We start from the raw sequence: 26,114 nt of genomic DNA on the forward strand, positions 1-26,114 counted from the left end.
TCAATGACCTCATATTTTGAAGCAAATTTGATTTCTGAGGTTAAAAAATCTCTGGAGGAATTCTTCATAATATCACCTTCATATAAAGTGATTTTTTTTTAACTAGAAATGAAAGATATAGCCAGAACATAATAGTAACTACAGAAGGATTTTTGAGTCTCAGAGGTACCTACAAAATTCTTAATTCAGCCTTCATTTAGAGGTTGTATGATGAACAGCCTTTGTGTAATATGATTTCACAGTTATAAAAGGAGTTTTCACAAGGAAAATCAAGTTAAACTTATATAGAAGTGAAAGTCTCTCAGTTGTGTCCACCTCTTTGTGATCCCATGGACTACACAGTCCATGGAATTCTCTAGGCCAGAATATTGGAGTAGGTAGCCTTTCCCTTCTCCAGGGGCTCTTCCCAACCCAGGGATTGAGCCCCGGTCTCCCACATTGCAGGCGAATTCTTTACCAGCTGAGCCATAGGGGTTTGGGGATAAAATGATTAATAGGTAAGAAAAGAATAGAATACTTATGGCAGGATTACTTTGATGACAGCTGGAACCCTGATATTGAGAAAAAGGACAAAGCTCAAAATACTGAATGCTAAAATGATGGCCTTGTTAATGATGGGTTTTCCTAAGATTAATAAAAATCTTGAGTCAGCAAATGCTCAATCATCATTTATAAGATGTCTGAACATAATACATCTTAGGAGGTGTTCCATTTAAAGTAGGTTACAAAAAAATGGCCACAAATTCCTCCCACCCTTGAATGTATGTCTTTTTACCATGTGACCTGGCAGCTTCTCCCATGGAAAGCCTAGTTCGCTCTTGAATCAGGGATGATCTTGTGGAATGTAAACAGGTTCTAAAACTGTCGGCCTACATTTGTTAAGTAATAGATCCTAGTATGTTATTGGAGGCAAGTTACCTATACTTTTGAAACCAACTTCATAAAATCATCTAAGAAGTTGTAATCATCTAAATATCTTTTGATGGCTCTGTTAAAAACAAGGGGCTTCTGTGGTAGTAAAGATAGTGAAGAATGATATTCAGGTAGTAAAGAATCCGTCCGCAATGTGGGAGACCTGGGTTCAATCACTGGGTTGAGAAGATCCCCTGGAGGAGAGCATGGCAACCCACTCCAGTATTCTTGTCTTGAGAATTCCATGGACAGGGGACCCTGGAGGGCTACAGTCCATGGAGTCTCAAAGAGTCAACCTGAATGAATAAAAACATAATGCTATGCTAAATAGACTATTTCACTGACCTAACTTTTCTAGCTTAGTATTATATTTTTAGAATGTTTAAACAAATATTCACTTTGTTTTTAATAGCTTAAGAGCAAAGATCACTCTGAACAGCTAAGGATTTTGTACTTTTCAGTTTTCTAACTTTTAATTCAACACCCAAAAGCCTTCAGATTTTTAGTTTTCTCATAATTTAAAATGAGGTCATGCATCCTTTAAAGAAAAAAGATTTGTACTGGTGAATATCTTAGTGGTTAGAGCTGCACAGGTGAGTTTGTGTAATGGCATTTTAAAAGACATTCCTAGGTAATTAGCAGAACACATGAAGAAAGAAATTAAAGAGTGGGTGGAAGAAGAGCTGCATATTTTTGACAATAGAACAATAGGAGATGGTTTTCAGTTTGGTAGAAGAAACAAGAAGGTGAATGTCTGTGTAAGATTACTGTCTCTCTGTCTTTCTTTTTAAATAGTAGGAGATGGTGTGTAATCCATGTGAATTGGTTTGAGAGCAAGGAAGTTTCCTTTTGTTTGATCTGCAATTGTTGTTGTATGCTATTAGGTAAATTTTCATGCACTTTCAATAAAAGCACTGTTAATGAATTAATGTTTATAAGTCTCTTTGAGCTCATCGAATGAAAGGTGTTATATAATTGTAAAGTAGTAGTATTGTGGTGGTTTCCATGGCAACAATAACTTTCCCACCTGATGGGAACTTACAAAGTAAGGTGGGTGAGTTAAAATTGCTATGATAACCTTTTACACTTTTTAATTTAAAATGTTTCAAGTTGGTACTTTAATACTGCATAGATATCTTATTTTCATTGAATTTAAATTATATTTATTCTCATAGACTTCTCCATATTACTTTCAAAAGATTATTCTTTTTCCTCATTCCTCATCCTTGGAATCAGAAAGTCCTGGGGTTCAATCTTGTCTCTGCTACAATTTGATCTAAAACAGATTGTCTCTCTTAATCTGTTTTGTCATCTGTAAAATGGAAATATAATAGAACCTATCTCGAAATATCATTGTGGGGACTGAATGCAATTGTATATGTGAAGTGTTTATTTAATATTCTGTCTGATGCATAGTATATGCACAGTATCAAGCTACTGTATAATGCATTATTTTCCACCTGTATAATAAATGCATCTATGTTCAATAGAACTTACTGTTATGATAGAAATGTTAAATATTGCATTATTCAGTGTGGTTGCTATTAGCTGCACATGGTTATTGAACATTTGAAATCTAGTTAATGCCATTAAGTAACTGAATTTTAAACTTGATTTTAATAAATTTAAATAATCACATGTGGGTACAGACTACACATATTGGATAATGTGGATCTAATATAAATATTTATTTTTTGTCCCCCTAAGAAACTATCTTATTAGCACTCTTATTAGCACTTATTAGCATTTGGAATCCTAGGGTTTCAGTCTCTGTTGTCATCTCCTCGTATTTTTTTAAACTAATATTTGAAGAATATTAATCATAAACTAATAGCCAGTTTCCAGTGTACTATTTTAGAAGTAATTTAATAATATAAATGGTCTTCAAATTTATCAGTTCTTGGTGATTAGTAAATTTACATTGGGAATCTATAAATAGAAAATTTTGATTGTTTAAAAATAAAACAAAAATTTTACCTAAATTAGGAAATTTAGTTTTATTTCTTTTATCAAAATATTCATTGATCTTAATGTTTCTTTAAAAAGTCAACTTATTTTAACTGAAAAGAAGACTGTTTACCCATTTCTTCCGTCTTCCACCCCACCTCTGTCAACCACTATCTGTATCTGAGTTTGGATTTTTGTTTGTTTGTTTTCAAGATCCCACATAGAAGAGAGAATATATAATATTTATCCTTCTCGGCCTGCCTTATTTTACCATAATGGTAAACAATGGTAAACCAAATGCCAACATTAACCATAATGTTGGCAGTGTCTATCCATGTTTTCACAAATGGAAAACATTTTATTTTTATGGCTGAGTAATATTTCATAGTATCTATATACCACAGTTTCTTTATCCATTCATTCATCCATGGACACTTAGGTTATTTCCATATCTTGGCTGTTGTATGCTGTACAATAATGCTGCAATGGATATGGGGAACATAAATTTTTTTGAATTAGTATTTTCATTTTATTCAATAAATACTTGGAATTTGAATTGCTGAATGATGTTTCTATTTTACTTTTTTGAGGGACTTTTATACCCTTCCATGGTAATCGCACCAGTTTACTTTCTTACTAACAGTGCACAAGAATTCCCTTTTCTCCGTATTTTTGCCAACACTCGTGTGCAGTGACATCACATTGTGGTTTTGATTTGTCTTGTCCTGATGGTTAATGATGCTGAACATCTTTTCATGTACCTGTTGGTCATATATGTTTGTTCTTTTGGGAAAATAATCTATTCAGATCTTCCACCCATTTTTGAATTTTTTTTTTTTTTGCTTTTGAGTTGTATGTGCTCTTCATGTATTCTGGATATTAGCTCCTTATTAGATATATGATTTGGAATTGTTGTTGCTGTTGTTATTCATTTGCTAAGTCATATCCAACTCTTTGTGACCCTGTGGACTACAGCAAGCCAGGTTCCTCTGTCCTCCACTATCTCCTATGGTTTGCTCTACTTCATGTCCATAGAGTTTGGGATGCTGTCTAACCATTGCATCTTCTACCACCCCCTTCTCCTTTTGGCCTCAGTCTTTCCTAGCATCAGGGTCTTTTCCAATGAATCAACTCTTTGCATCAGGTGGCGAAAATATTGGAGCTTCAGCATCAGCAACAGTCTTTCCAATGAATATTCAGTATTGATTTCCTTTAGGATTGACTGGTTTGATCTCCTTGCTGTCCAAGGGGTTCTCAAGAGTCTTCTCCAGCACCATGATTTGAAAGCATCAATTCTTTGGGGCTTAGCCTTTATGGTCCAACTTTACAATTATTTTCTCCCATTTGTTGTGTTTCCTTTTCATTTTGTTGATGGTTCTCATCAAGCTTCTCAGTTTGATGTAGTTACATTTGTGTGTGTGTGTGTGTGTGTGTGTTTTGTTTTTGTCGCTTTTGCTTTTGGTGTCAGGTTGAAAAAAATAAAGACCAAGAACTATGTCAGGAGTACGTCAGGGTTGTATATTGTCACTCTGCTTATTTAACTTATATGCAGAGTGCATCATGAGAAACGCTGGGCTGGAGGAAGCACAAGTTGGAATCAAGATTGCCAGGAGAAATATCAATAACCTCAGATATGCAGGTGACACTACCGTTATGGAAGAAAGTGAAGATGAACTAAAGAGCCTCTTGATGAAAGTGAAAGAGGAGAGTGAAAAAGTTGGCTTAAAGCTCAACATTCAGAAAACTAAGATCATAGCATCCCGTCCCATAGCTTCATGGCAAGTAGATGGGGAAACAGTGGAAACAGTGGCTGACTTTATTTTTCTGGGCACCAAAATCACTGCAGATGGTGATCACAGCCTTGAAATTAAAAGACGCTTACTCCTTGGAAGAAAAGTTATGACCAACCTAGACAGCATATTAAAAAGCAGAGTCATTACTTTGTCAACAAAGGTCCATCTAGTCAAGGCTATGGTTTTTCCAGTAGTTGTGTATAGATGTGAGAGTTGGACTAAAGAAAGCTGAGCTCTGAAGAATTGATGCTTTTGAACTGTGGTGTTGGAGAAGACTCTTGAGAGTCCCTTGGAATGCAAGGAGATCCAACCAGTCCATCCTAAAGGAGATCAGTCCTGGGTGTTCATTGGAAGGGCTGATGTTGAAGCTGAAACTCCAATACTTTGGCCACCTGATATGAAGAACTATCTCATATGAAAAGACCCTGATGCTGGGAAAGATTGAGGGCAGGAGGAGAATGGGACGACAGAGGATGAGATGGTTGGATGCCATAACTGACTCAAAGGACATGGGTTTGGGTAGACTCTGGGAGTTGGTGATAGACAGGGAGGCCTGGTGTGCTGTGGTTCATGGGGTCGCAAAGAGTCGGACACGACTGAGTGACAGAACTGAACCAAACTGAAGACTTTTTAGGTTTCAGGTCTTATATTCAACTCTTTAATCCATTCTGAGTTAACTTTTATGTATAATGGAACATACTGTTTTAATTTCATTCTTCTGCATTTGTTCAATTTTCACAAATTCAGTTGAGCATTCAATTTTCCCAACACCATTTATTGAAGAGGCTATCATTTCCTCACTGTATATTTTTGGCTGCTGCTGCTGCTGCCGCTGCTAAGTCACTTCAGTCGTGTCCAACTCTGTGTGACCCCATAGAAGGCAGACCACCAGGCTCCACCGTCCTTGGGATTCTCCAGGCAAGAACACTGGAGTGGGTTGCCATTTCCTTCTCCAATGCATGAAAGTGAAAAGTGAAAGTGAAGTCGCTCAGTCGTGTCCAACTCTTTGTGACCCCATGGACTGCAGCCTACCGGGCTCCTCTGTCCATGGGATTTTCCAGGCAAGAGTACTGGAGTGGTGTGCCATTGCCTTCTCCGATATTTTTGGCTACTGTGTCATAAATTATTTAGCTATATATGTGTTGATTTATTTCTGTACTTTCTATTTACTTTCAGTGATCTATGTCAGTGCCATACTTTTAATTACTATAGCTTTGTAATATAGTTTGAAATCAGGGAACATGAAGTCTCCAGCTCTGTTCTTCATTCTCAAGATTGCTTTAACTATTCAAGATCTTTTTCTTTTGTGGTTCCATACAAATGTTGGACTGTCTGTTGCCTTTCTGTGAAAAATACCTTTGCAATTTTGATAGGGATTACATGACCTATCAGCCTCCAAAAATTGTACTGTCTACATTAGCTCTTGATTTTTTTTTTTTTTGGTAACTTTTGTGGTTCCTCTAAGTTGCTTTTGTTTTCTTTTCTCCAAGACTGCCCCCATGTGTTTGTGACTTGTCTCTGGTGAATTCTTTTATAGGTTTCTAACTAGACACTGGAGAAGGCAATGGCAACCCACTCCAGTACTCTTGCCTGGAAAATCCCATGGATGGAGGAGCCTGGTGCGCTGCAGTCCATGGGGTCACGAAGAGTCGGACACGACTGAGCGACTTCACTTTCACTTTTCACTTTCATGCGTTGGAGAAGGAAATGGCAACCCACTCCAGTGTTCTTGCCTGGAGAATCCCAGGGACGGGAGCCTGGTGGGCTGCCGTCCCTGGGGTCGCACAGAGTCGGACACGACTGAAGTGACTTAGCAGCAACTAGACTCTAGATTGCCTTTCCACACCTCTGCATCCATTTCTTTATTTCTAAATAAATTCTTATAAAGTCAGCTTGCCATCATGTCATTACTTTGTATAAAATTTTTTACTACTTTTCTGTTTTAAAATCTCTAGCTTGGCCTTCAGTAATATCAGACATATTCTATCTCTATTTATTCTTTTGGTCTTGTCTCTATTTTGCAACCAATCAGTATGGTCTAGGGAATCTAAGACCCTTTTACGGTGACTGTGAAATGCGGAAGTATTCTATATTTTATACAAAATTCATACTAAGTTCTCATTTCTGTCTTTTTCACACTTTTCACTCTTCTTTTCTGGTGAATATGCAATAGAGTTTTCTAAAGGCTAAATGACAATTGATGTCATTGTTCTGATAAGGGATGGAATATGTACTTTTCTCTTATGATTTATAAATCCCTCAGTTTGATAGCTAATAAGGTACTCATGGAAAGATATCATCCACTTAAACAGAAGCTTCTTTTGAAGGAGGAGGTTTCTTGTTAATTTTTAGAAATATAAAGGTGACCTGAGAGAAACAAAGAAAAAAATTAAGAACTTCTGTTGTAAATTAATGTTACTATCCCAGAATTATATTTTTCACAATTATTCTCATTTTCCCTACCTTCTCCTATTTAAATGTCACCTATCTTTAATGTTTAATGCAATGATAAGTCCTTCATCAGCCTTTCTTGATCTTTACTTCCCCAAAAAACAGCATATAAACATTCTTGTTTATGAACACTACTCATAGTGCTGTACAGATTTACTTCTGCATGATGTTCTACAAATTCTAATAATGATATTGGTATTTAATACATGCCATAAAATATACCATTTTAAAATATGTGGTTCAGTGGCATGAAATATATTTGCATTTCTGTGCAGACATCACCAGAACATTTTCATCATGCAAAACTGAAACTCTGTGCCCATTAAATAATAATTCCCCACTTTCACCTCTCCCAGCACCTGGCAACCACCATTCTACTATCTGTCTCTATAAATTTCACTACTCTCAATAAATCATATAAGTGGAATTATTCAGTATTTTTCCTTTTGTGCCTGGCTTATATTAAGTAGCACTTATATCTTCCAGATTCATCTGTTTTGTAGCATGTGTCAGACTTTCTTTCCCTTTTTAAAGCAGAATAATATTCCATCATGTGTACATATCAGGCTTCCCTGGTGGCTCACCTGGTAAAGAATCTGCCTGTTATGTAAAAGACCCCAGGGTTGGGAAGTTCCCCTGGAGAAGGGAAGGGTATCCACTCCAGTATTCTTGGGCTTTCCTAGTGACTCAGCTGGTAAAGAAAGTGTCTGCAATGCAGGAGACCTGGGTTCAATACCTGGGTTGGGAAGATTCCCTGGAGGAGGGCATGGAAACCCACTTCAGTATTCTTGCCCAGAGAATTCTAATGGACAGAGAGCCTAGTGGGCTAGAGTCTGTCCGGTTGCAAAGAGTCGGACATGACTGAGTGACTAAAATGCTCAGTCGTGTCTGTCTCTTTGAGACGCCATGGACTGCAGCATGCTAGGCTTCCCAGTCTTGCTCAAACTCACGAACATCGAGCTGGTGATGCCATCCAATCATGTCATCCTCTATCATCCCTTTCTCCTCCTGCCTTCAATATTTCCCCAAATAGGGTCTTTTCCAATGAGTCAGTTCTTTCCATCAGGTGGCCAAAGTTTGGAGCTTCAGCTTCAGTATCAGTCCTTCCAATGAATGTTCAGGACTGATTTCCTTTATGATGGTCTGGTTGGATTTCCTTCTCCAACACCACAGTTCAAAGCATCAATTCTTCCATGCTCAGGTTTCTTATGGTCCAACTCTCACATCCATACATGACTACTAGAAAAGCCATACCTTTGACTAGGTGAAACTTTGTTGGCAAAGTAATGCCTCTGCTTTTTAATACTGTCTAGTTTGGTCATAGCTTTTCTGCCAAGGAGCAAATATCTTTTAATTTCATGGCTGCAGTCACCATCTGCAGTGATTTTGGAGCCTAAGAGAATAAAGTCTGTCACCATTTTCATTGTTTCCCCATCTAGTGAAGTGATGGGACAAGATGCCATGAACTTAGTTTTCTGAATGTTGAGTTTTGAGCCAGCTTTTTTCTCTCCTCTTTCACTTTCATCAAGAGGCTCTTTAGTTCTTCTTCACTTTCTTCCATAAGGGTGGTGTCATCTGCATATCTGAGGTTATTGATATTTCTCCCAGCAATCTTGATTCCAGCTTGTGCTTCATCCAGCTTGGGATTTTGCATGATGTAGTCTACATATAAGTTAAATAAGCAGGGTGACAATATACAGCCTTGATTAACTCCTTTCCAAATTTGGAAACAGTCTGCTTTTCCATGCCCAGTTCTAACTGTTGCTTCTTGACCTGAATACAGATTTCTCAGGAGGCAGGTAAGGTGGTTTGGTATTCACATCTCTTTGAGAAATTTCCACAGTTTGTTGTGATCCACAGAGTCAAAGGCTTTGGCATAGTCAATAAAGCAGAAGTAGATGTTTTTCTGGAACTCTCTTGCTTTTTTGAAGATCCAGTGGATGTTGGCAATTTGATCTCTGGTCCCTCTGGCTTTTCTAAATCCAGCTTGAATAGCTTGAAGTTCATGGTTCATGTACTGTTGAGGCCTGGCTTGGAGAATTTTGAGCATTACTTTGCTAGCATGTGAGATGAGTGCAATTGTGCAATAGTTTGAGCATTCTTCGGCATTGCTTTACTTTGCAATTGGAAGGAAAACTGACCTTTTCCAGTCTTGTGGCCATTACTGAGTTTTCCAAATTTGCTGGCATACTGAGTGCAGCACTTTCACAGCATCATCTTTTAGGATTTGAAATAGCTCAACTGGAATTCCATCACCTCCACTAGTTCTGGTCATAGTGATGCTCGTAAAGCCCACTTAACTTCAGACTCCAGGATGTTTCACACTAGGTGAGTGATCACACAATCATGGTTATCTGGGTCATTAAGATCTTTTTTATATAGTTCTTCTGTGTATTCTTGCCACCTTTCTTAATATTTTCTGCTTCTTTTAGGTCCATACCATTTCTGTCCTTTATTGTGCCCATTTTTCTGTGAAATATTCCCTTGGTATCTAATTTTCTTTGGAACTCTGCATTTTGATGGATGTATCTTTCCTTTTCTCCTTTGCCTTTAGCTTTTCTTCTTTTCTCAGCTATTTGTAAGGCCTTTTCAAACAGCCATTTTGCCTGTTTACATTTCTTTTGGGAGGTTGGTCTTGATTACTGCCTCCTGTACAATGTCACGAACCTCTGTCCCTAGTTCTTCATGCACTGTGTCTATCAGATCTAATCCCTTGAATCTATTTGTCACTTCCGCTGTATAGTCATAAGGGATTTGATTTCCGTCATACTTGAATGATCAAGTGGTTTTTCCTACTTTCTTCAGTTTACGTCTGAATTTGGCAATAAGAAGTTCATGATCTGAGCCACAATCAGCTCTCAGTCTTGTTTTTGCTGATTGTATAGAGCTTCTCCATCTTCTGCAAAGAATATAATTGGACTGATTTTGAAATTGACCATCTGGTGATATCCATGTGTAGAGTCGTCTCTTGTTGGAAAAGAGTGTTTGCTATGACCAGTGCATTCTCTTGGCAAAACTTTGTTAGCCTTTGCCCTGCTTCATTTTGTATTCATTGGCCAAACTTGCTTGTTACTCCAGGTGTTTCTTGACTTCCTACTTTTGCATTCCAGTCCCCTATAATGAAAAGAACATCTTTTTTTGGTGTTAGTTCTAGAAGGTCTTGTAGGTTCTTCATAGAACCATTCAACTTCAGGTCTTTTGGCATTAATGGTTGGGGCATAGACTTGGATTACTGTGATATTGAATGATTTGTCTTGGAAACAAACAGAGATCATTCTGTCATTTTTGAGATTGTACCCAAGTACTGCATTTCAGACTGTTTGTTGACTATGAGGGCTACTCCATTTCCCCTAAGGGATTCTTTCCCACTGTAGTAGATATAACGTTCATCTGAATTAAATTTGTCCATTCCAGTCCATTTTAGTTCACTGATTCCTAAAATATTGATGTTCACTCTTGCCATCTCCTATTTGACCACTTCCAATTTACCTTGATTCATGAACCTAACATTCCAGGTTCATATGCAATGTTGCTCTTTACAGTATCGGACTTCACTTCCATCACCCATCAAATCCACAACTGGGTGTTGATTTTGCTTTGGCAAAGCCTTTTCATTCTTTCCCAATCTATTTCTCTACTCTTCTCCAGTAGCTTATTGGACACCTAAGGACCTGGGGAGTTAACTCTTTCAGTGTCTTATCTTTTTGCCTTCTCATACTGTTCATGGGGTTCTCAAGGCAAGAATACTGAAGTGGTTTGCCATTCCCTACTTCAGTTCGACAAAGTGACCACATTTTGTCAGAACTCCACCATGACCTATCCGTCTTGTGTGGCCCTACGTGACATGGCTCATAGTTTCATTGAGTTAGACAAGTCTGTGATCCATGTTATCAGTTTGATTAGTTTTCTGTGACTGTGGTTTTCACAGTGTCTTCCCTATGATAAATATGGACTAAAGGCTTCCTGATGACTCTTCCTGATGGGATAGATTGACTGTGGGGGAAAATGGGTCTTGTTCTGATGGGTGGGGTCCTGCTCAGTAAATCTTTAATCCAATTTTCTGTTGATGGGTAGGACTATGTTGCCTCCCTATTGTTTGGCCTGAGGCCAGACTGTCAACCTAGGCTCCACTGGAGACTCTTTGACACTCACAGGCAAGTCCTACTGTCTCTTGTGGAGACACTGCTTTTTTCTCCTGGCTCCTAGTGCACACAGGGTTTGTGTATGTGTGTTTGTGCCCTCTGAGAGTCTGTTTCCCTACTCCTGTGGAAGTTCTGTAATCAAATCCCACTGGCCTCCAAAGTCAAATTCCCTGGGGGTTCTCAGTCCTTTTGCTGGATCCCCAGGTTGGCAAATCTGTTGTGGGTCCTAGAACTTTCTTAAAAGTGTGAGAATTTCTTTGGTATAATTGTTCTGCAGTTTGTGGGTCATCTGTTCAGCAGTTCGATGCTGGGGCTAAGGGCGACCTCCTCCAAGAGGGCTTATGTCACAGGCTGCATGACCCAGGTCTGCTTCAGGGAGTGACTAAGCTCATATGCGTATATCACATTTGGTTTATTCACTTATCTGCTTATGAACATGAACATATAAATTAGAATTTTACTTATCATGTAGGAAATTCATTATTATCAAATCAACAAAGCATCGTACTTATAGGCTACCTGGTAGGACATGAAATTGAAGCCTTTATGTGATTATAGATATTTGTTGAAAAGGGAATCTGCTAACATATAGAGTAATATTGAACACATTTATTTGATCAGAATCTAAGCAAACAAAAATTCAGATTAAAAATTCAGATTGAGTGCAAACATGCTCATATTTTGGAAACTACCAGTTAAATTTCTATGAAAGCTATGCATTAGACTTTTTGTCAGCAAAAATACATCTGCCAGAATATGGATATAGTGTTTTAAGGAACAGCATAGCAGGTGCAAACAACCAGTCCTTTTTCTGGGGTAGTGACCCTAGAAATATTGCTTATGATACAGCTGCTGTTTTTTTAATGTGTTCTGTTAGTGCCACTGCTCAATCTGATGATGGATAACATCTACACCCCTCACAGGCTAAAATGAAAATCAATTTCAGACTCAGAGTATCCACAGAAGACACAGCTTGTGTGTCAGTAGATCACTCAGCTTTGGTATTGTGACACTGTAGCACTATTACCATTTTTAAAGACAAAATTGGAAAAATCATTTGTAGGACTACTCAGGGACTATATGTATGTATGTCTGTGAGAGGGTTATTTTCAAGTATTTGTTTCTGGATTTCCACTGCTATAGATTAGTAGCATTAAATTATGGAAGGCATAAAAAACCTGGATATATGCACTCACTTTATGTACAAGTTGCTGATAAGTTGCTAAGCAAGAGTTGGATATGGTTTAGAGCCTAGGGTACACCTAGGGATATATCAGCAGACCAATATATAATTGTAAATAAATATAAGTTGTTTAGAGTATAGTCATGCTGTTGATATTTTTGAATAGGGATAAAAAACAGAAAATAATTATTTGGAACAAAAGTATTAAAAACTGTAAAAAAGAAAATGTTTTACATTTGTAATGAAAGTAAAAGATGCTTAATGAGAAAGTAAAAGTGATAGTTAAGGATCTCCTTTTCACTATTGATTAGCACACATTTTTCTTGAGTTAAACAATTTATATTTGATGTGCAAACTACATGATTCTATTGGACTTGTTTCAGAATTTATTTTAATACCACTAAATTGTGATCCTACTAATACAAATCAGTTAGCTGAGTTAATACAACTCTACTTAATGTTTCAAAAACTTGTTGGTCCTATTGTTCATAATTATCAACAAAACATATATTTGAGAATTACACCCCCTCCAACATTAGAGATACATTTAAGATTGTCCATCAGGGATTGCTTCATTTTATAATCTAGAGCCATATATTTTCAAAGTAATTATCATTCATTCATTCATTTTCGGACAAATATTTAGCGCTTACTTTGTGGCAGATACATTTATTGACAAAGAGTTTGAAAAAAACTCAAGAAAACAAAAAGAAAAAAAAATTGATCAGTCTTAATGAAAGGAAAGATAATTCTGTAAAGTTGGATTTTCTGGATTGTATTTGAGAGTCAGCCAGAAACTCCACTTATTTTTAGAATATTATCTTTGAAAATTTCAGGAAATTTTCAGATTACTATTTGCCCAGAAAGTAAACCAAATTTAATGGTATCCTTCTACTATAAATTTTCACTTCCTCTGTCAATTTTCAAATTACATTTATTTGAATATTTAAAAAAATAGTGTTTTAGAAACTTTATGGCAATGTATTCTTATAATCTGTTTTTCAAATTTTTAAAACTAATGATGCAATTCTGATTTTTAGCTCACACAAATTTCATTACTTATTGACCCTGATAATTTCCTTTATTTCATACTTTGTGGTATTAAAATATCCACCAATTTTAGGGAGAAAAAATAAGAATTGGCACAATACATGGCTTTATCTATGAAATAGACTATTTCTGAGTGATTTGAATGTATTGGGGCCTTTATATGAATCTCTTCTTGGAGTTATAATCACTCACCCAACACATGGAATAAAGTAAATTCCTACAAGCTGATGGTGATGAAGAATTATTGTCAACAATAAACAACATAAGAGATATCTGTCAGATATACAATGAATGCTCTTTTAATGAAAGAAGGAAGAAACAAAGAAAGAGAAGGTAATGTTTTTATTAAAACTTCCAGCCTGAAATTTAAACAACCTATATTGAGTCAGGTGAACTCTGGGAGTTGATGATGGACAGGGAGGCCTGGCGTGCTGCGATTCATGGGGTCGCAAAGATTCGGACATGACTGAGCGACTGATTTGAACTGATCTGATATTGAGTCAGATATGAAATTATGTAAGAAAATTCAGTCTATCAAAGCATTTTGTTTCAAAGCTATTTTGTTACTTTAATATGTGTATGAAATAGCTTCACTAAAAAGATGAAATAAGTACATTTGTAAGTGGAATTAAAGGAAATCCAGTATTATAAAATGTGCATACCTCCTTATCTTATCTATCCTCTTTGAACCTACAGTCTGTTTTTATTTTCTTGCTGAAGACTACAGGGGACCCTTTGAAGGAGGTTTCCATTATCTTCATTACCTCCACCATAGTTTGCCCCCAGGAAAACAACAGGGAGAGAACACAGCCCCACCCATCAACAGAAAATTGGATTAAAGATTTCCTGTGCATGGTGCTGCCCATCAGAATAAGACCCAGTCTCCCCCACAGTTAGTCTCTCTCATCAGGAAGCTTCCATAAGCATCTTACCTTTACTCATCAGATGGCAGACAGGATGAAAACCACAGTCATAAGAAAACAAATCAAACTGATCACACGGACCACATTCTTGTCTAACTCAATGAAACTGTGAGCCATGTCATGTAGGGTCACCTAAGATGGACAGGTCATGGTGGAGGGTTCTGACAAAACCTTCAGTGGTGCACTGAAGAAGGGAATGGCAAACCACTTCAGTATTCTTGCCTTGAGAACCCCATGAACAGTATGAAAAGGAAAAAAAGATAGGCCACTGAAAGATGAGCTCCCCAGGTCAGTAGGTGCCCAATAAGCTACTGGAGATCAGTAAAGAAATAGAATGAAGAGATGGAGCAAAAGCAAAATCAACACCCAGTTGTGGATGGGACTGGTGATGGAAGTGAAGTCTGATGCTGTAAAGAACAATATTGCATAGGAATCTGGAATGTTAGGTCCATGAATCAAGGCAAATTGAAAAGTGGTCAAATAGGACACGGCAAGAATGAATGTCGACATTTTAGGAATCAGCAAATTAAAATGGACTGCAATGGGTGAATTTAACTCAGATGAACTTTATATCTAGTACTGTGGGCAAGATCCCTTAGAAGAAATGGAGAAGCCCTCATAGTCAGCAAACAGTCTGAAATGCAGTATTTGGATGTAATCTCAAAAACAAGAGAATGGTCTCTGTTCGTTTCAAGGCAAACCATTCAATATCACAGTAATCCAAGTCTATGCCCTGACCAGTAATGCTAAAAAAGCTGAAGTTGAACAGTTCTATGAAGACCTGTAAGACCTTCTAGAACTAATACCCAAAAAAGATGTCCTTTTCATTATAGGGAACTGGATTGCAAAAGTAGAAAGTCAAGAGACATCTGGAGTAACAGGCAAATCTGGCCTTGGAGTACAGAATGAAGCAGGGCAAAGGCTAACAAAGTTTTGCCAAGAGAACACATTGGTCATAGCAAACACCCTCTTCCAACAACACAAGAGAAGACTGTACACATGGACGTCACCAGATGGTCAATACTGAAATCAGCTTAATTATATTCTTTGCAGCCAAAGATGGAAAAGCTCTATACAATCAGCAAAAATAAGACAGGGAGCTGACTGTAGCTCAGATCATGAACTCATTGCCAAATTCAGACTTAAATTGAAGAAAGTAGGGAAAACCACTAGACCATTCAGGTATGACCTAAATCAAATCCTGTATGATCATACAGTGGAAGTGACAAATAGATTGAAGGGATTATATCTGATAGAGTGCCTGAAAAACTATGGACCAAAGTTCGTGACGTTGTGCAGGAGGCAGTGATCAAGACTATTCCCAAGAAAAGGAAATGCAAAAAGGCAAAGGGTTGTCTTAAGAGGCCTTAGAAATAGCTGTGAAAATAAGAAAAGCGAAAGGCAAAGGAGAAAAGGCAAGATATACCCATTTGAATGCAGAGTTCCAAAGAACAGCAAGGAAAACTAAGCCTTCCTTAGTGATCAATGCAAAGAAATAGTGGAAAACAATAGAATGGGAAAGACTAGAGATCTCTTCAAGAAAATTAGAGATACCAAGGGAACATTTCAAGCAAAAATGGGTAGAATAAAGGACAGAAACGATAAGGACCTAACAGAAGCAGAAGATATTAAGAAGAGGTGGCAAGAATACACAGAATATTTATACATAAAAGATCTTCACGACTCAGATAACCATGATGGTGTGATCACTTGCCTAGAACCAGACATCCTAGAATGCAAACTCAAGTGGGCCTTAGGAAGCATCACTATGAACAAAGCTAGTGGAGGTGATGGAATTCCAGTTGAGCTATTTCAAATCCTAAAAGATGATGCTGTGAAAGTGCTGCACTCAATATGCCAGCAAATTTGGAAAACTCAGCAGAGGCCACAGGACTGGAAGAGGTCAGTTTTCCTTCCAGTCCCAAAGAAAGGCAATGCCAAAGAATGTTCAAACTATTGCACAATTGCACTCATCTCACATGCTAGCAAAGTAATGCTCAAAATTCTCCAAGCCAGGCCTCAACAATACGTGAACCATGAACTTCCAGATGTTAAAGCTGGATTTAGAAAAGCCAGAGGGACCAGAGATCAAATTGCCAACATCCATTGGATCTTCAAAAAAGTAAGAGAGTTCCAGAAAAACATCTACTTCTGCTTTATTGACTATGCCAAAGCCTTTGACTGTGTGGATCACAACAAACTGTGGAAAATTCTTCAAGGGATGGGAATGCCAGATCACCTGACCTGCCTCTTGAGAAATCTGTATGCAGGTCTGGAAGCAACAGTTAGAATTGGACATGGAACAACAGACTGGTTCCATGTAGGGAAAGGAGTACATCCAGGCTGTATATTGTCATCCTGCTTTTTTAACTTATATGCACAATACATCATGAGAAATGCTGGGCTGGATAAAGCACAAGCTAGAATCAAGATTCCTGGGAAACATATCAATAACCTCAGATATGCAGATAGCACCACCCTTATTGAAGAAAGCGAAGAACTGAGGAGCCTCTTGATAAAAGTAAAAGAGGAGAGTGAAAAAGTTGGCTTAAAGCTCAACATTCAGAAAACTAAGATCATGGTGTCCTGTCCCATCACTTCATGGCAAATAGATGGGGAAACAGTGGAAACAGTAAGAGACTTTTATTTTGGGGGGCTCCAAAAGTCACTGCAGATGGTGACTCCAGCCATGAAATTAATAGACGCTTGCTCCTTGGAAGAAAAGTTATGACCAACCTAGACAGCATATTAAAAAGCAGAGACATTACTTTGCCAACAAAGCTCTGTCTAGTCAAAGCTATGCTTTTTCCATTAGTTATGTGTGGATGTGAGAGTTGGACTATAAAGAAAGCTGAGTGTCGAATAATTGATCCTTGAAACTGTGATTTTGCAGAAGAGTCTTGAGAGTCCCTTTGACTTCAAGAAGATTCAACCTGTCCATCCTAAAATAAATCAGTCCTGAATATTCATTGGAAGTACTGATGCTGAAGCTGAAACTTCAATACTTTGGGCATCTAATGCGAACAACTGACTCATTCTAAAAGGCCCTGATGCTGGGAAATATTGAAGGTGGGATAAGAAGGGGACAGTGTGTATGAGATGTTTGGATGGCTTCACCAAATCACTGGACATAAGTTTGAGTAAATTTCGGGAGCTGGTGATGTCGTGCTGCAGTCCATGGGATCACAAAGAGTTGGACACAACTGAGTGACTGAACTGAACTGAAATTACCTTCAGAAGAGAATCCACTGTTTGATCCATTGCATTCCTTGGTAGTCATTTTCTTCATTACTGCTTTTAACATTATTGAATTCAAATTACAGTTCATTCAAATAGAGTTTTAATTTCTGGTGTTTGTTTTTTTTTTTTTAATTTTTCCTTCTGGGCAGATTAGATTGGATGATAGAAGTAGGTTAGTTTTGGTGGAACTTCAGCTGAATGATCAACTTGAGAAAATGAAAGAATTGAATAAAAAACTGTAGATAGGCAGGAAGTAAGAGGTTCATAAATTTAAGTAGCTTTAATATTAATTTAGCACTTATGAAACAGAGATTGTGTCTTGAATACGATAGTGGTAGAAAAGTTTTTATGGCAAAACGTGAATATGTAGAGGATTCTCCTTATGAACAAATACATTATATTAGGGTACAAGACAAGAGAAATGGTATAAGATTAAGACTATGAATTTGTCAAGGGAGGGATTTGGAGATAGAATCCTTTGACAAATGGTTGAGAAAACATGAAAATTCCAAGTTGTCCAGCATTATCAGACTCCTTATATAGTTGTGGTTGTGTATCCCTCAAACGACTACAACTCCCAGCCTCCTAAATCTTGTTTACATGGTATAATACTTTCCCTAAGGTTAGAGTTCTGGTTCTCTAGAGTGCCTGCATCATGGTTCTATTTCTTCTTGGTTTGAAGGTAATGAACGAAGCATCTCCAGCAGCTAGAGAATCATTTTTATCCATGTTAAGCTTGTCCATTCACTAATTAATGCCCTGTTTACACACTTAGCATTCTGTTAATTTTTGCTGCAGATGAGACTCATTTTTGCTGAAAATGAATCACTGAAAATAAGACAGAAGAAATAAGAAAATTAAATAAACCAGGGATTTTCTCTGAAGATTGTAAATTTTGATCTGCTATTAAACTTGGTGGTTGTTCAGTCGCTAGGTCTTGTCTGACTCTTTGTTACCCCAAGGACTGTAGGACGCCAAGATCCTCTGTCTTCTACAATTCATGGAGTTTGATTGAACTCATGTCCATTGAGTTTATGATGCTCTCTAACCATCTCATCCCCTGCCTCCCTTTTCTCCTTTTGCCTTCTATCTTTCTCAACATCAGGGTCTTTTCCAATAAGTTAGCTCCTTGCATCAGGTGACTAAAGTGTTTTAGCTTCAGCTTCAGCATCAGTCCTTCTAATACATATTCAATGTTTATTTCTTTTAGGATTGACTTGTTTGATCTGCTTGCCATGCAAGAGACTCCCAAAGAGTTTTCTGCAGCACCACAATTTGAAAGCATCAATTCTTTGGCACTTAGCCTTTTTATGATCCAACTCTGACATCCATACATGACTACTGGAAAACCATAGCTTTGACTATACAGACCTTTGTTGGAAAAGTGTTGTCTTTGCTTTTTAATATGCTATCTAGGTTTGTCATAGCTCTCCTGCCACAGAGCAAGTGTTTTCTAATTTTGTGGCTGCAGTCACCACTGCAGTGATTTTGAAGACCAAGAAAATAAAATCTCTCACTGCTTCCACTTTTTCCCCTTCTATTTGCCATGAAGTAATGGGATAGGATGCCATCTCAGTTGTTTGAATGTTTAGTTTCAAGCCAGCTTTTTTCACACTTCTCTTTCACCTTCATCAAGAGGCTCTTCAGTTCCTTTTAACTTTATGGCATTATGTCATACCATCTGCATGTCTGAGGTTGTTGATATTTCTGCTGGCATTCTTGATTCCAGCTTGTGATTCATATAGCCCAGCATTTCCCATGATGTACTTTGCACAGAACTTAAATACACAGGTTGACAATATCCAGCCTTGCCGTACTCCTTTCCAAGTTTTGAACAAGTCCATTGTTCCACGTCTGGTTCTAACTGCTGTTTCTTTATCTGCATACAGGTTTCTCAAGAGACATGTAAGATTGTCTGGTATTCCCATATCTTTAAGATTTTCCAGTTTGCTGTGATCCACACACTCAAAGGTTTAAGCATAGTGATTCGACAAATGTTGGCAATGTGATCTCTGGTTCCTCTGACTTTTCTAAACCCAGCTTGTATGCCTGAAAGTTCTCAGTTCACATACTGCTGATGCCTAGCTTGAAGGATTTTGAGCCTAACCTTGCTGGCCTGTGAAAAGAGGGCAATTGTACGGTAGTTTGAACGTTCTTTGGCATTGCCCTTCTTTGGGGTTGGAATGAGAACTGACCTTTTTCATTCCTGTGGCCGCTGCTGAGTTTTCCAAATTTGCTGACATATTGAGTGCAGCACTTTAACAGTATCATCTTTTAGGATTTGAAATAGCTCAGCTGGAACTTCTTCACCTTCTCCTGTGTCTCCTGCATTGCAGGGAGATTCTTTACCACTGAGCTACTGGGAAAGCCTATTAAACTTAGTAACAATGTTAATAAAAATGATTATTGGTCAAAAGAAATTAGCATCCTTACTTTCTTATACAGGTAAAATGGAAAAGAGGGAATTACCAAAATAGGAAAAGATGAGCAAGAGAATAAAAGGAAACAGAGAAAAAAAGCACTTTGATACATTTTTCTAAGGCTTAGGCATCATACTATAATGAAGGAGTTGAAATCTGATCTATGTATTGTTCTTTATAATCTGAGTGTGTTTAAACCTGCTTTACTAATTCTAGTAGTAGCTTTTTTCTTTCTCATTTTCCTCTAAAGTCTTATACTTGGTCAAGAACAACAATGAAAACTAAAATGGTTTTTGAAGAAATTCTCTTTCATTAACTTTGTGGTTTATTTTTTGAACTCCCACTGAGCACATACCTCTGTAGAACTAATTAAAGCCAACTCTAGCTTATGTTTGAACTCAAGAGCTTGTTTTCAATCTATTACCTATGGTTGTAAAAGTTTTTGAATTTGGGGTCAGAATTTGTACTTTATTGCCCGAAGTGCTTTTTTTCCTTCTCCAGTTTTTGATATTTTACTGTATTAGTCATGGTATTTAGAGTACTGTGTGGTTTTTGTCTTCCACAACCTATTAGAAATAGTAGACAGTATTTATGTTATTTTGGAGATGTGTTGTTCAGTTTGACTTATAGCAGCATATATAAGCATGCTTATGATTTATATGGCTTTAATAATTCTAATAAATAATTGATAATTATTACAATAAAATAGCTCCAACTTATAAAGGTATGTCATGTAAAAAGTGAGTTATATTCACTTGATAAGTTCATTTTTTAACTTTCAATGTCATCAAAATTATTTACTACCAGTAATTTTTTTCATAAAACATAGAGAAAAAAAATAAATATAACCAAAAGCCTTCAGCTTTTAGAATACAAGAATCGTTCTTTTTGTTACTTCAGGAGAAATTCAGTAGGTCATTTAATTCTGATTTGGACAGAGGTGTCACTTTCTCCTCCTGCCTCATAAATAATTATTTCCACATGGGTAATTGATGTTATACTTGGTATCACCCCATGCTTACTTTTACTTGCACAGTATCACATTTTAGCTTAGAATCTATCTTTGGCTTTGTGGAATATCATTCATTTGAAAGAATGCTTGACTTGTGCTTCAGCAGGCAATAGGGAGAGTACCTTTTATTTCTGTTGTCTCCAGTAGGTGATATACACCTGGTACTTAGTAGGTGTTCATTAATTGAAATGGGCTTCCTTGGTGGGTCAGTGGTAAATAATCCACCTGCCAGTGCAGGAGACAGATTTGATCCCTGGGTCAGGAAAATCCCCTGAAAAAGAAAATGGCAACCCACTCCAGTATTCTTGCCTGGAGAATCCCATGGACAGAGGAGTCTAGCAGGCTTCAGTCCATGGGTTCGAAAAGGAGTTGGATAGGACTTAGGGACTAACAAACAACAACAACATTTGCGGTGATTGAAAAGAAAGAACGTTTTCTATGCAATTAACCATTGCTCTTCAGTAGGTACAAAGTTTTGATTAGGCAAGATGAAAAGGTTCTAGAGAGCTGCTGTACAGCATTATGCCTACAGATTACTGTATTATGTACTTAGAAATTGCTTGAGGCAAGATTTCATGCTAAATATTCGTCCTATGATAAAGAATAGAAACAAATGAAATTTGATTTCAAAGTGTTTTTATTTATTTGTTTAAATATGGTCATGCATTTTTACAGTTTCACCAGCCAGCTCTGACTTTTGCCCTGAATGAGGTCTAAGAGAGCAGAATCCTGTATGTAACTGACCTAGTATTACTTCTTCCTTTAATGACTGCTTATTCACCTTCCACCTAACCAGTAGGGTTTGTCTACTCATTGATTTAAGTTTAATTTTTATATTACCTATCTGACTGAATCTTCTACTAAAATATAGATATTTTAAATTCAAAGCTAGAAACAGATTTGTTAATGTGAAGAGTGACGAAAAGTAATATTGTCCTAACTTTGAATTAGTATGTTTTGAACTGTGCCCATAATATCAGCGAAGTTAACATTCATTGTGTTTTGAGTTACTTTCAAAGTGAACTTTTTAATCTCAGTTCAACTCCTATGACTATATCTCCTTAATGGTTTGATTGGGATATGGTGGCGCCTGGAGCACTATTTGCTTCACTTTCTTAGATCCAGATGCTATTAACCAAGAAGTGGGTCAATCACACCAGAATAAATCTTGCAGAGACCCCATTCTGCTAAGATGATGCTTTAATTATTTATGCATTGTGGCCAAAAGATATTGAATATAAGTTTTGATAATTAAAATACCTCTTCTTTGCAATTCTGAAGGAACCTTTTTTATCTTGTGCTGTATAGAGATGACAGAAGAATAAGTTGAAAACCAAACTCATGTGATAAATCTCATGTAGATTACCTATAATTCGTATTTATGTGTATATGTTTATACGTTCAATAGCTTTGCATTATATACAATCATCACTTAAGTATGGCTCGAGTATTATGCAGAGAATCAGACATGATTGAGCGACTAAGCACAGCATGTACCTATCCAGTTCCATGTTGATTGATCAATAGATTAATAGATCCATTTAACAAACATTTATCTAGTGCCTACTATTTGTCAATCAGTGGTTTAGATTTATTGGGCTCAAAAGTGAATTAAACAGACAAAAACATTCCTTTTCTTATGGAGTTCATAATAATCACAGTTAGGATACTAATTGTAGCAAGCTCTCTATATTTCTTTTGGAGGTTTCATAGCGTTTAGCCTTTGCAGAACCAGCTTTAAAAAATCCTAACTATTTTCTTTCTTGATAATTGCAACATCTGTGCAAAATGATAAAGATATGCTCCTATCATGTAAATGCCTGATGCAAAAGAAAAAAAAAAGAAATACCTTTTGCAAAGCACGTCCCAAACCCTTCATAAATGTTGGTGGGAATGGAATAACTCAAAGAATATGGACTGCCTTCTAAATAAGTTAAAAAAAAATCTTTCCCTATTTATCAGAAGCTTGTTATTGTTTCTCTTATTCTATTTGCATACATCCCCATTGCCCAACGACTAGAATTAAGCCTACAAATTTGTTGCTCTGTTGGGGTTTGATTATTTTCTTGTCACTGAAATGTTGATTATGCTATCAATCTTTGTGACCAATGTTTATTTGTGTTCTCAGATTTGACTGTAGTTAGCTAGCAATGACACCCCACTCCAGTACTCTTGCCTGAAAAATCCCATGGACGGAGGAGCCTGGTGGGCTACAGTCCATGGGGTCTCGAAGCATTGGACATGACTGAATGACTTCACTTTCACTTTTCACTTTCATGCATTGGAGAAGGAAATGGCAACCCACTCCAGCGTTCTTGCCTGGAGAATCCCAGGGACAGGGGAGCCTGGTGGGCTGCCATCTATGGGGTCGCACAGAGTCGGACGCTACTGAAGCGACTTAGCAGTAGCAGCAGCAGCAGCAGCTAGTTTGAGATAAAATAATCCTTAAGTTTCACTATTCTCTAAGAAGATCTATGCTGAATTTTCAAAGATATAACTATATCTTATGAAAACAGTATGTAAAATGTTAGTGTAATTTTTACTTTTGAACATCAATTACACATTATGACCTATATGAAAATGTATTTTATTTATTTATTTCAGATTTTAGTGTATTTTGCCAAATCACAACATTCACTAAACAAAATATTTTGTATTATGCTTAAGCTTTGCACAAGGTAATTTTTTTTTTCTTTTCTGTTTGGAAATGATTAAATGGTAGTATTTCTTTTAGGACATATCTTCATTGTTGTTAATTAAAAGACAGAGTAGAAACAAAGAGTTCCAAGTAACATGTTAAGAAAACAAATCTCTTTTTTGAGTATCAGGGAGTTCCTGGTGGGGGGAGGGAAAGACAAGAAAATTAAACTACCTAGTATGGCAACCCACTGCATTGTTCTTGCCTGGAGAATCCCAGGGATGGGGGAGCCTGGTGGGCTGCCGTCTATGGGGTCGCACAGAGTCGGACAAGACTGAAGTGACTTAGCAGTAGCAGCAGTAATTGTTCACTTTATTTACTACAGTCCCTTAAAAGAAAAGAGTTTAAACTCTCTGGGAATGCTTGAATTATGCTCTCCTCTCCTACAACAGCAATCCTTAAATAAATATATAATCCAATTTAAAAGGCTAAAAGAAATAGACAAGGGAGTATTTGTAAATGTGAACTTTCATTCAGAACATCTTTGAACACCTCAGCTTAAATTGAATCCTGCCCTTGTGTGTGTAAACATATGTGCGTGCATACATATGTGCGTGCCATGTTGCTCAGCACCCTGAAATCATACATACTCCCCATTATACTGCACACTTCATGAGAGCAGAGTTATGGCTTATCTCAGAGCGTGGCCAGTGCCTGACATACAGTCAGCAGCGAATCCACGTGTGTGACTGTGAGAGAATTCTTATTTGTCTCTTTGGTTCTGCTCTTGCCTTCTCCGATTTCTTAGTTTTCTTTACTGGCTTAAGGTTTTTTTTAAAAATTAACATTTATTTTTAATTCAGCTTTTCCCCCCTAATCTAAGTGATCATTTGGTATATAATTTAGTGATCACTGTGATCAATATTCAATGACTTAAAAAAATTTTTTTTCTTGAGGTTTAAGTTACTAAAATAAGATGTGCTTATTTAAATAAAACCTATATGTTGCAATCTTGATATGTTTTTTTATTTTTAAAATTAGCTTCTTGCTTTATCTTTTTTATTTAAAATGAACTTTGGTTAAAGAAATACATGTGCTGAGTTTAAAAAACAAATAAAACAGAAGGTTTATTATAGTGAAAAATAGCAGATGTCTGCCTTGCACCTTCCCACTGTCCAGCCCATCTATACAGAAGGAACACACTTCTGGTTATTTATAACCATAATTATAAATGACGTGCTTATTGACATTACTTGATTTATCTATTTTAAACATTAATTTTGGTTAATGAAAATGGAGAAATTAATGGGAGAGAATGGCATATCAATAAAAAAGTGAAAAAGAAACTAAGCTGATAGATGCTACAATAGAACTTTACATAAGTGTTTTGGGTCCATAAAAAACAGGTTGGCACTTTAGGTCAATGGCACCCCACTCCAGTACTCTTGCCTGGAAAATCCCATGGATGGAGGAGCCTGGTGGGCTGCAGTCCATGGGGTCGCTAAGAGTCAGACACTGAGCGACTTCACTTTCACTTTTCACTTTCATGCTTTGGAGAAGGAAATGGCAACCCACTCCAGTGTTCTTGCCTGGAGAATCCCAGGGACGGGGGAGCCTGGTGGGCTGCTGTCTATGGGGTTGCACAGAGTTGGACAAGACTGAAGTGACTTAGCAGCAGCAGCAGCAGCAGACTCCTTTTAAGAATAGCTGTTGTTTAGCTTCCACCAGCAGTAAACAACAGAGCTCATCTTTCTGTATTCTTGACAACACTGGGTAGAATCCAGTATTCATATTTATGCTATTCTGATGACGTAAGTGGTATATCATTTTAATCTGCATCTTCCTGATAAGTGATTTTGAGCATTTTAAACTACTTGAGAGCTGTTCTGGCTTCCCCTTCTAAGGCAGTGCCATTTCAAGTTTTTACTTATTTTTCTATTAGTTTCTTCTGAGTATTCTAATATTGATTCTTTGTTGGCATTAGGTCTTCTCTCAGTTTATCTATGATGTCAGGTGAAACAGAACTGGACCCTATTATCCTCCCCCCATATCTTCTGCCTGTCTTTTGTCTGTGGAAAACTTTCGTCAAAGAATAAGTTTAATTAGAAAAATGAGAACATGTGGAAACAAAGGAAAACAATCAAAGGAAACCAAATAATGTACTCATTAAGTATAGTCAGGGACCTTTAATTTCTTCTACAGGGCTATAGATAACATTCTGAACCTTATCCAATGAGCTGTCTTATAGATACTAAAACACTAGGTGGAAGAAGTTAACTATATGATGACCAGACTGTTCCCATGACATGTGGTGCTGGTGGTTTAGTCGCTAAGTCATGTCTGACTCTGGCTATTCCATCGACTGCAGCCCACCAGGGTCCTCTATCCATGGGATTTCCCAGG

At 37.2% G+C, this 26,114-nt stretch overlaps 1 protein-coding gene across 42 annotated transcripts in view; it reads left to right on the top strand.

The window, feature by feature from the left end:
- FOXP2 (forkhead box P2) overlaps positions 1–26,114 on the top strand; it is a 665,882-nt gene that overhangs the window by 188,311 nt on the left and 451,457 nt on the right. The gene's annotated exons all lie outside the window — the stretch shown is intronic.

This window comes from Bos grunniens, chromosome 4, assembly GCF_055505025.1.
Source record: "Bos grunniens cultivar Pamir isolate PY7600 chromosome 4, Bosgru_T2T1.0, whole genome shotgun sequence".
NCBI lineage: Eukaryota > Metazoa > Chordata > Mammalia > Artiodactyla > Bovidae > Bos > Bos grunniens.